General features: G+C 42.2%; 1 pseudogene; it reads right to left on the bottom strand.

The window, feature by feature from the left end:
* Nucleotides 1-407: 407 nt before the first annotated feature.
* LOC101661999 lies at nt 408-1,317 on the bottom strand (annotated as a pseudogene).
* Nucleotides 1,318-12,029: the final 10,712 nt, after the last annotated feature.

The raw sequence follows: 12,029 nt of genomic DNA on the forward strand, positions 1-12,029 counted from the left end.
AAGCCTAGGAACTCCCCGGGGCAGTTCTACTCTGTCCTATAGGGTTACTGTCAGTCAGATGGACTCATTGTCAATGAGTTTGTTTGTTTTTGTCTTGGTTATAACTTGTTCATCCTTTTCTAGTCCTTTATATGGGGAGGGTCATCAAGTAATCCAATCATCCGCAATGCCCGAAATGGAAGCCATATTAAGTATGTTATTCCTCATAGTAACCTCATGATACATTTATATATTTAGATCATAAATTTACTGCTTTAATCAGATTAAAAAACAACCTGCAATCCCACCCCCCCACCCCACCCCCACACACTAAAATCCATTTGTAGCTAAAGTGCAGTGGTACAAGAGAAGACTTTTAACATTGCAGCTCTTTTGCAGCCATCCCCAAAGTCTATCTGGACTTTTCTTTAATCGGTCTTTTCCTCAGGAGTCAAAGTCACCTTCACAATATCTGAGGTTCATTCTGTCCCAAGATGCATGGGACACTGAGGAAGACGTAGTTATTAAATCATGGTGTAGTTGCCTAATAGTCTTCATTATACTTTCTGCCAAGTCTCTTATAGACAGCCCAATGGCCCAGGATGTATAGCCTTTCCATTTGATCACTTCATTAGCATTTTGATCACCTGTTTGTGGACCTCTTCCCACTGTTCCTTATCTCCATCAGTGCCTAAAGCAGGGTGCAGGTCTTTCAGGGAGACACCTGCAACATTCATGCCACTCCAAACTGGCACACTAGAGTCTCCATGCTCTCTAAGGACCCATCCATGACAGCATAATGGGTGGACTCCCAGCCTCTACCCATTTAGGTAATAGAATCCCACTAAATCCAAGTTGCAACCACTTCCAATGAAACAGTTCTTGGAGAAACCACTTATCTTCCAAGTCACGTAGGTAAAGATCCCCACTGGATTAGAAACAACAAGCAACTTGATGTGTGGGCTATGCTTGACAGTGTTAGGAATGATGAATTTGAAGATGTGCACATTACACTGGACCAAATTAAGATGGCTTCCTTCCCCTTGCTGACGTGCTGTGATAATAACCAACTTGGAATTTGCAGTTACTTTATAGTCTTTGCCAGAGACCCTTTTGGTGCTTGAAGGAAAAGGCTGCCTTGTTGGAGATCCATCACCTCACCCTTCAATTTGTCTTCCATGACATCAACAAGAGCGAGTTAATTTGCCAAGTCCTTCATTACGATATTGATGGCACAGGCCATGCCAACAGCCCCAACCCAACAGCTGTAATCTTATTTTGGGGTGTCTGTTCTTCGTTAAGAATATTCTGCATCAGCTGATCTTTGGGAATTTCCATTCTGCTTTTGGAAGAGGAAGGGACTGCATGTTGTGCAAGTGGCAGCGATGAGAAGTTTGGTGGCAGCAGCTCCGGGGACCAATACATTAATTACTAGTCGTTCAGGGGTTTTAGCTGTACACACACTAAACAGCCTTCCCATGTCTTAAAACAAAACTTGTTGTCATAGAGTTGATGCTAACGTGTGTGTCACAGTAGTACTGTGCTCCATAAAGTTTTGTATCATTGAGTTTTCAGAATTACGTTTCTCATTCTTCCTTCCAAGATGCCGCTGGAGGCAATTGAACCTCTTATCTTTCAAATATCAGACAAAAAAGTTAACCATTACCCAGGGACTTCTTTTTAAGTCTAACAAGCTACTAAGTTGGCAGAGTCGGGATTCCACCAATGTCTAAATGATTCTACTGTCAAGGTGCTGGTTCTCTTGTATTGCAATGGTAGAGAAACCCACCGGTTGGCCTGAGTGTCTCCACATGAGTCATCAATGGCAGTACTGTATAAGCAGTCCCTGGGTTATATAACATGAATTTATGGATGACTCCTTTAATGTTATGAATCCACCCCTACTCAAAACAAATACGTCATCACCGTCATCTTCATTTACTGTACATGCAACATGTAAGTAATTGAAAAGTCTTCAAGTCTGTCCTTGCATTAAAGTCAGGCAAAGTAAGACACGTATGCACTGGTTTCAATACAGATTCGACTTAAAAAGTTAACAGCACAGTTAGGAAGGCACTGTGTGCACGTGTAAGGGAGTAAGCGAGCTCCCGTACACCAGGACTATCACAACTTCACTTTCGGTTATTCCTTTGCTATCTTCTCCTGTAGCATCAAGACCTGAGGAGTGTTCTTCGTGCCATAAGGATAAGGCACGTTTTGGAGTTCTCTCCTATCCTATCATGTCCAAACTGTGGACTAACTGGAAGAATATTGGGGTCTCAAGTGAAGTGACCCTTCAATGCATGACAAGGACACTCAGCCATAGGAACACGAGATTCGGGAGTTTCATGTTCAATTTTGACTTCATTTTATTTCACGCACCTACTCTTATATTTGTAAAGCTGAGAAATGATTCGTTTTCTGTTTGATTTTGTAGATAGTGAGGTGACCAACTGTCCAGCTTTGTGCAGGACAAAATAGTTTCCTGGAACATGACAATTTTAATGCTACAACCAGTATGTTAGTTGCTCTAGAGAACAATCTTATAACCAGGCTGCTGACAGTCCTTTGCCATCAGCCAATATGTGAAGCCAGAGGATATTCTCTGGTTTCCAGATTTCCCCAGAGATGAAAGGAATGTGGGTTTACTGGTGAGAAGAAGGGCAGAGATTCATTTCAAGGACATATGGAATGAAGCAAACCTTCACCAGGTATTTCCCAGCTGTTCCTAGTTATGTCCCCATAGAAGATAGAACCATTAATGAGGAACAAAAAAAAAATTAAGAGCAACAGGGAAGGAAATAATGCATTTTCTCACATGCCAGGTCGATGGTTGGTTTCGTCATCTAAATAATCTAGTTTAGCTCTGACTATAATTCTATGAGGGAGCCCTGGTGGCATAGTGGTTATGAGTTGGGCTGCTAACCACAAGGTCAGGAGTTCAAAACCACAAGCTTCTCGTTGGGAGAAAGAGCAGACTTTCTACTGTACTAAACAGTTCCAGTGTTGGAAACCCACAGGGGAAGTTCGACCCTGTCCTATAGGCTCCCTAGGAGTTGGAACTGACCCGACGGTACTGAAAATGAGGGTTCACTCCCTGAGGTAGATAATAGCACGCTCATATTAAAGTGTATGTCGGGAGGGGGCAACAAGGGGAGCAGGGAACTCAAGCTTGGAAAGATGAATGCACTTGCCCAAGATTGTAGTCTTATGAACAATGATGTCTACATTCAAATGCAGTAGGCCTGACTCCCAAACTGCTTAACCATGTTGCTTGGATGGTGAAGAGCACTCTGCACAGATGTGAGAGCAGTGAGTCCAAAGAAGAAATGTGAAAGAGAGGCAGACTCTTCAAACTGACATAGGATCTTGCAGCCAACCCTTGTTCTTGAGAAATGGCAGACAACGGCTATTCTTCCAGGCCTAGGCACCATCAGGCATAAGGGAGGTAAGCAGGATAGCATGGGGCTTGTCTTACTTTCCTAGTGCTCTGTAACAGAAATATCACAGATAGGTGGCTTTACAAAACAAAAACATATATGTGTGTGTGCGTGTGTGTTTCTGTTCTTTATATATTGTAGTTGGGGAGGTTAAAAGTTCACATCAGAGTCTCAGGCCCCCTTAATTCTTTCCTTGTTGGGAACCCCTGTGGCTCCCTGTTTTCCTTGGTTCGTAGCTGATCCTCAGATAAGGTGTCTCTTCCCTCCATGTCTAATTTGCTCCTTTTGCACGACAGAAGTGATTAAATTGAGAATCCACCCAACTTGGGTATGATCTAATGATCATAAAACAAAGGAAACTGTATTTCTAAATAGGATACCTTCACAATTATCGGGATTAGAGTTCCAACACCTAATGTTTGGAGGCACAATTTATTTATTAAAGAAAAAATTGTCCCCATACATTTGAAAGGAACTTCTATGTCTCTAAAGACACAAGGCAACTTTAGTGTCACTTTCCCTCCTCCTTTGAGCCACTCAGACCAATATTTAGATGTGAGGGCGAAGGAATCCGGATGCTTTCCTTTTCTTCTAAGGCTGTGAGCCTTCACTTTAATTTTTGTTTGTTTGTTTTGGTTTTAAAGAAGCACATTCTGTATAGTTCCACAGCCCATCTCAACAAATGAAATCAGTAGTAAGATCCCATTAAACTCCCCATAAATGTAGTTCTCTCTTCTTTTATTTCCTCCCGCCCTTTCTCTCTCCCTCTATCACTTTCTATCCCTCCCCTCTCCCTGTTTCCGGTCCCATCCCTGGCCTCCTTGTAGTCTTATCTTTTGGTGTAAAAACAATGTTTCTTTTTCTTTGCTTTTCCTTATAATAATGATGTTATTAAATATTTATTTTTATGAGATTGCCTAAGTTTGCTAAGCATAGTGTTCTTTAGTTTTGTCCATGCCTTGCAGGGTTTAAGAAAGTTGTCATTGTTTTTTTATTGATGCATAATATTCCATGGTATGTAGGTACCAGAATTTGTTTATACATTTCTTTATGTTCAGAGTTTTTGGTTGTTTCCATGTTTTTGCTATAATGGAAATTGTTGCAAGGAGGCACAATTTAATCTATACCAGGGGTGCTTTTTACTAGTGCCCAGTTCCGTCTTCCTTTAATTCTCCCCACATACTTCTCTCCATGGCAGGCCTTGGGTACGGTACTTAGGAATGCTAGGATTGGAGAAGAGGTCTCCTTTCCCCTCGGCTGTGCTGTTCATGGAAGGTCATGCAAACACTCCCTAAAGGTCTTTATTCCTTGCTGTTGGCAGCTTTACTCTCTGATCTTAAGTCACAATCTTGGCTCATCATGTTCCCACTGTCTCATCTTCAAAAAAACCCCAAAACAAATAACCTTTCCATTGCCTGTCTGTTGCATTGTAAAGTGCCATATCAATATTAAGCATTATGGTGTCCTTACCTGACAAACACATTCTAAGGATCAAGCCTGCTTTTAAAGGCCTCTCCTAATATTTACCTACCCAGCTTCCTTCTATACTCTAAGCTGTGGCTTTTCTGAAACAGCTGTATCCAGAGAAGAAGGCCCTTTTGTATAAAACCATAAGTCACCTGGACTTATTTTGTGTATCTAGGGCTGTTATGCGGCGCAGTAAGCTTTTAAATTTTTTTAAAATAGGAGTATTTGATATAATAGATTATTACATGTTCAGCATATAAATTACTAGGTCTTAGAAACAAAAAAATGAGTAATTCTGCCCTGAGGTAATATAATGGCTACTGTGGAGTCTCTAAAATCAATTAAATAGATCATTTGTGGTCAGAGCAGAAGAATGAAATTACTACCTGATTATCATCCCTTAGCCTTTTGAAAATTTAATCATTGAACAAACAGGTATTGAGAACCTGACATGAGTGTGAGACAATGCCTAAATTTTGGGCAGGCTACAAAGAAATGTAAAACATACATCCTCATGGGGACCAAATCACTTTCTATGGGAAACTTTCTGTAGGAAATTAATTGACATCATTGTGCTTCTTGATCAGTAAATGTGAGGGGAATGGGCTTTCTTAGAAAGCAACTGGACGTATGACGAGAAACTTATTCAGGAGGAGATGGGTGAGAAAAAAGAGGAAGTACCACTGATGATACCTGGAGAGGAAGTAGGCCTCAAGAGGTCAGTCGTCATGCAATTCTCCTTTGGCGTGAGGAGACCTACGTACCAAGTCAAGTTGGTGCTTATTAGCAGAATAGTTGTTTAGGGCCTCAACAAGCCCCAATATGCACACCTTTCAAAAGAGATTACCATGGGATAGACTCATTAGATAAGATTTTGTAGGTGAATGCCTGGTGCATACTGATGATAGATAGATAGATAGATAGATAGATAGATAGAGAGAGAGATAGATACATAGATAGATAGATAGATAGATAGATAGATAGATAGATAGATAGATGATGGGTAATCACCAATGAGTTGATTCAGAATAAAATGTTGCCTGGTCCTGTGTAATGCTCACGATCACAGGCATGTTTGGGTTCAGCGTTGTAGTTATCGCTCTAATCCAGCTCATCAAGAGTTGCCCTCGCTCTTGCTGCCCTTTGCTTCATTAAACAGCATGTCCTCCTCAAGTCATATTTCCTGACGACTTGTACAAAGAAATCCAGCCAGATGATGCTGAAACCAGACGGTTTTCAGGAGGCTGGTTTGGGGAAGTAGATCATTGGGACTTTCTTTCTAATCTGTTTTGATTTTTTTTAATGTTATTGAACTTTAATTGCATGAGAAGTGAATTATATGCCAATAACTATTATTTTTAAAAGGTATATCCATTCTTATTTATTTATTTAAATTATTTTATTGCAGGCTCATACAACTCTTATCACAATCCACACATACATCAGTTGTGTAAAGCACATTTGTACATTCGTTGCCCTCATCATTCTTAAAACATATGCTCTCCACTTAAGCCCTTGGCATCAGCTCCTCATTTTTCCCCCTCCATCCCCGCTCCCCCTTCCTCATGAACCCTTGATAATTTATAAATTATTATTTTTGTCATATCTTAAACTGTCCAACAACTCTTCACCACTTTTCTGTTGTCTGTTCTCCCGGAGGAGTTTATATGTAGATCCCTGTAATTAGTTCTGTCTTTCCACCCACCCTCCCTCCACCCTCCCGTTATCACCACACTCACCACTGGTCCTGAAGGCATCATCCATCCTGGATTCCTTTTGTTTCCAGTTTACCTGTACCGGTGTACATCCTCTGGTCTAGCCAGATTTGTAAGGTAGAATTGGGATCATGATAGTGGGGTGGGGGGAGGAAGCATTTAGGAACCAGAGGAAAGTTGTATGTTTCATCATTGCTACACTGCACCCTGACTGGCTTGTCTTGAAGCTCCTCTGAAACTTACCCACCCTGAGTGAGGGGCCCTTCCAGTATCTGAAATACTGGTAGTAGCCCATGTATAAGACAATGGAATACCACTCACTTCTATGTCGTGCTCACAATTGTTCTTATGTTTCAGCCCATTATTGTAGCCACGGTGTCAATCCATCTGGTGGAAGGCCTTCCTCATTTCCACTGCCCCTCTACTTTACCAAGTATAATAACATGTCCAAAGCATGTGAGAGGAAGTGTCACCATCTTTGCCTCTAAGAGGCCTTCTGGCTTTACTTCCTCCAAGAAAGATCTGTTTGTTCTTTTGGCAGTCCATGGAACTTTTTGATGTTCTTTAGAAACATCACAGTTCAAATACATTGCTTTTTTCTTCAGTCTTTCTTATTCAATGGCCAACTTTCATATGCATATGAAGCGAGTGAAAATAGCATGGCTTGGGTCAGGTGTACTTTAGTCATCAGAGTAACATTCTTGCTTTTCAACACTTTAAGGAGGTCTTGTGAAGCAGATTTACCTAAGGCAATGTGTGTTGTTTGATCTCTTGATGCTACTTCCATAAGAATTGATTGTGGATCCAAACAAGACGGGATTCTCAAAAATTTCAATCTTTTCTCCATTTATCATGATGTTTACACTTGGTCCAGTTGTGAGGATTTGGGTTTTCTTTACATTGAGTTGGAAACCCTATTGAAGGCTATAATCCTTAGCAAGTGCTTCAATTCCTCCTCACTTTTAGCAAGTTAGGTTGTGTCATCTGCAGACCACAGGTTGCCAATAAGTCCTCCTTCGGTCCTCATGCTGAATTCTTCTGCATATTACCCAGCTCCTCTATTTGTTCAGCATACAGATTGAATTAGTGAGAGGATACAATGCTGACACACACCTTTCCTGGTTTTAAATGGTGCAGGATATTCCCTTGTTCTGTTGGCCCAGCTGCCTCTTGATCCATGTACAAGTTCTGCATGAGCACAATAAAGTGTTCTGGAATTCCTATTTTCTCAAGATTGTCCATAGTTTGTTATGATCCACATGATCAAATGCCACACATAGTAGACCCTCAACACTAGCGCCATGATGTTTATAATCCAAGTGTAGCATAAAATGAGAGGGAGCCACTCTCCTGGTGGGAACCACCCACCACTCTTGGTGCCCCAGGACTCTGAAAACTCCACTCCACTCTGGGTGCTGTGTCCTGGCAGAATAGGAGACACTGTTTTCTTATGATCTGCAGAATAAACCAATTTTGTGCGAGAGTCATGGAGATTATAGCATTCTTTGTTCATGAGGGACCATTTGTGACCAGCTTTCCCCCTGGAAAACACTTCACTCATTGCCAGTGAGAGACTTTTAATTTGCCTCTGTAATTGAAATGTGCCCTCTGGGTCATGAGATCAGCATCATCTGGCTTGTGAGTCATCGAGGGCAGTTGTCCACTTTTTATCCAGTGGATCAAGAATATATTGACCCAGGTCAAATGGTGTGGAGTGAGGAGAAATTATCTAATGAATCTGAGCATTCAGCCCCACCCTTGAGCCTCTTTGAGGGCACACCACCCTTCAGCCCGGATCCCACCCACACTTCTTTGTCATGGCAGTGTCTAATGACAAAGGGGAGACCAAATTGGACTTCTTTTATTGAAACACCAATAAGAAGATGGATATTTCAAAATAACTCTTTATATTAGAAACCCAAGTTAAAATACTGTCATACTTGGATAATTATACTATCAGGCTTGACAGCAACATATGCTAAATAAATTAGTCCTTAAATGCTTATGTTTCTTCCAATTATAGGCTTCTGTCTAATCATTGCTTCACCAAATAGACAAATGACCTCAATACTCTGCTTATTTTTGTCTGCAAAGAGACGATCTTTGCCCGCCAATGTTAAGTAGAGAGGCTTGTCTTGCCTCTCTCCATTTGTAAAAGGAAGGGCTGTTTTTAATAACATGTGAAAGAATTTGTGAGAAAGACTTTGACTCACCTCAAACACCCGCTTAAAGGGTGTCTTCTTATAAGGATCAGGGGCAGGTACTGAAGGTGAATCAGAGACAGATGTCAAATCCTGCACTCAGAGGCTGGCATTTGGGAAGGAAAGGGGTGACCTGGGCTCTGAGTGCAACAAAGAAAGGGGCCGTAGGAGCCAGAGGAAAGCAGATTTTCAAATATGAGGGGATAACCCCCCCAAAATTAATTTTTTTCCGAAAGGAATGTATTTATTTATTTTCAAAACAACCTTATCACCTTCAAAGTACTCTTCATTACACTTAATACATTTGTTAAATCTGTGATTCTAGTCTGGGAAACATTTTTCAAACTCATCTGTTTGGAAGGCTGACAGCACCTCTTTCATTTTTTCTTCACCTCTTCTACTTCGTCACATCAGTGTCCTTTCACGTCCCTCTGCATTTGCAGAAACAAAAAGAAGTCATACAGAGTGAGGTCAAGTGAGTAAAGTACGTGGGACAAGAAAGGCATGCTGTTTCCCCCCAAAATTTGCACACTGAGATGGTTGCATGAGCAGGTGCATTGTCGTGGTGGCAAACCCAGTCACCTGTCTGACACACATCAGGCCTTTTTGGGTCACACACTGTTATGCAATCCTTTCAGAACCTCTAAATAGAAAGCTTGATTAACAGTCTGACCTGGTGGAACAAACTCCAAATACACTATGAGTTGACATTTTCATCTGTTTGGGAAGTTGACAGACATCCAGAATGAAGTTTGTCATCAATTGACATTTCATCTTTTTTGAAACAAGAAAACCACTCACACATTTTGAGTTTCTCCCATAGTGCTGTCCTCATAAGCTGTGCTCAACATCCCAACAGTTTCTGTGGCATTTTTCCAGAGCAGAAAATAAAATTTCACAGCCACATGCTATTCTCTCAAATTGGCCATCACAAAAAATGAGGTTCGAGGGAAACTGCTTTTACAAAAAAATTCACTGTGACCAGAAAAAAAAACACCTTCCCAGGTCACACCACTGGGTGCATGAACTCAGAGTGAGTCACTCACCTAGTGGAAAAAGTGAGTTCTATGAAAGCTCTGCCCAGCACAATTCTGGTTTTCTTTTAGGGGGGGGGCACCCCCTTGTATACTTTTGCAGATGGCTGGATGGTAGGGAGCAGAGAGGAGGAGTGGGGTAGAGTTGTCTGGGAGAAGACGTAACATGGACAGGCAAGATAGCAAGACCCCAGAGATGGCCACTCCACAGTGTCTTTGAATGTTAAACTTCTCGGAGGCCTTTATTTAGCTTTTTTCTAACCAGCCGATGGTCACTGACTACCAACTAAAGAAGTCAGATTGAGACGGAATTCTAAATCCAGTCTGATTCCAAAGCTGATGCTTTTAAGCATGTAACACTTCAGGTTCTGAGCCTTGGGACACAGCAGAATCAGTGAGGGTACTTTTGTGAGTCTCAGATCCCACTCCAAGTCATGAGCAGAACTGGAGAGAGGCTGGAACCTGGGAATGAGTATCCTGAAAGCCCTGGAGCAGTGCTCCCCCAAACGTGTGTGTCCATGCCTCCTCGGAAGCTCTTGTTAACAACGCAGATTCTGATATGGTAGCTTTGGGACATTTCCTACAAACTTCCAGATGATTTGGAAGCTGCTGGTCCACAGACTGCTCTTAGAGGGGCAGCGTTCTGAGGGGTTTCTAAGTCGCAATAAAGCTCGCAAATCACGACTCTGGCCTCTAGTGGCTCGTGTCTGGTTCTCCTCTAGAAATGGATACAGAAATGGCCTCGTCTCTCATGAGGGAGACTCTGGCTGGATTCCCCATTGCACTTCATGCACAGCTGCCAGCTGTCCATCAGTGGAGGTTCGTGTCTTGCTACAATGCTGACCATGTTCAGGGAAGCTTCCAGAGTCAGCTGTATCTGGTGATCGACTTTAGGGAACCAGCCATGGTGACCCTATGGATCACCATGGTCTAAGTCATAATCTATCTGGCTATGGCAGTGTTTCCTTCCGTGGTATCTGGGGTCCTCAGCAGTTGGGGGTTCAGCTTGACAACAACTCACAATAACAACCAGCTATGTAAAACCACTGTGGTTCCATTGTCAGGGGAGGCTGAGGCTCAGGGCTGTAAGACAGGCAGAAATCTGGGTAGGGCTGAGCGGTGGAGTCCGAGCTAGTGCCGTGTGCAGTCACCTGCCGCAGAGAGGTCCCAGAGGCTGAGTTCTGGGGAAGGCAGTGCTGGAGCTGCGACTCCATCCCGGACACAGTCCCCCCCGATCCCCTCAGGAAGGCCCCTCGACTAAGGACATATGTTCCAAATGCAGGTTGAAAAGCCCAGGTTTATAAAGAATTTCCTTCTGAGTGGCTCTCCCTGCCGCGGCACAGACACACATTCTGGGAGCTTTGAAAGTAACCCTCACGAGGGAAGCACACAAGGATCTGGATAGGAAGATGAGCCACCTAATCGTCTTTGGTCTCCAGGATGGGGAAATATTACGTTCCAGTTTTGTTTAAATGAAGCACATTTTAAAGTGTCTGTTTTTTAAAAAATAATTGGAAAAGCAGGTAATCCAAAGAAGTGTATATACCTCTTTAAAATATATTTTTTAATGAAAATGAATTTAGTGTTGTTTTTAAATGTTTTAAAATCAGGAAATAGCTTCATTGTTTGAGTTTAGATATAATTAAACCACTCATTTGGCCTCATTAGAAAGTGAACGCTTCGTAAAGAAGCAGGGCTACCAAGACAGGGGGACGGATGATGGTGGGGGACAGGCTTTATTCAAGTCTGTACTGTTAATTTCTTTATAAAAAGATAAAAATTAGCACTAGCACATGGTCTCTGTCAGAGTGCAATGGATGTCTTCTCCTCTTCCTAAGAGTCCCCATCTTGGCAATACTGTGTTGCTTAGGAACTAACAAAAACACATCTCTGTGTGTGTGTGTGTGTGTCTCTCTCTCTTTCTCCCTTTTTTTTTTTTTTTTAAATGGTCCCTTTGTGCCCTGATATTTTTCCAAGTTGGCAGCTGTGAGGAAAAAACAATGTGATTTGGGTAGAAGCAGCCTCCGCTCTCAAGTCTGGAGCAGAACAGATAAGAACTTGTATGTCAGAATATAAAGTTTACACAGCACCGGTCGAAAGCTTTTGATGTCGCCAGCGCAATCTGCGCTCGCATCTTTGAAGTCCTGTTACACATGCTAGGGTTCCGTCAATACGAAACAGACCTTCTCCTCC

The sequence above is a fragment of the Echinops telfairi genome, unplaced genomic scaffold (genome assembly GCF_000313985.2).
Source record: "Echinops telfairi isolate 266 unplaced genomic scaffold, ASM31398v2 ScPeMD7_7424;HRSCAF=8462, whole genome shotgun sequence".
NCBI lineage: Eukaryota > Metazoa > Chordata > Mammalia > Afrosoricida > Tenrecidae > Echinops > Echinops telfairi.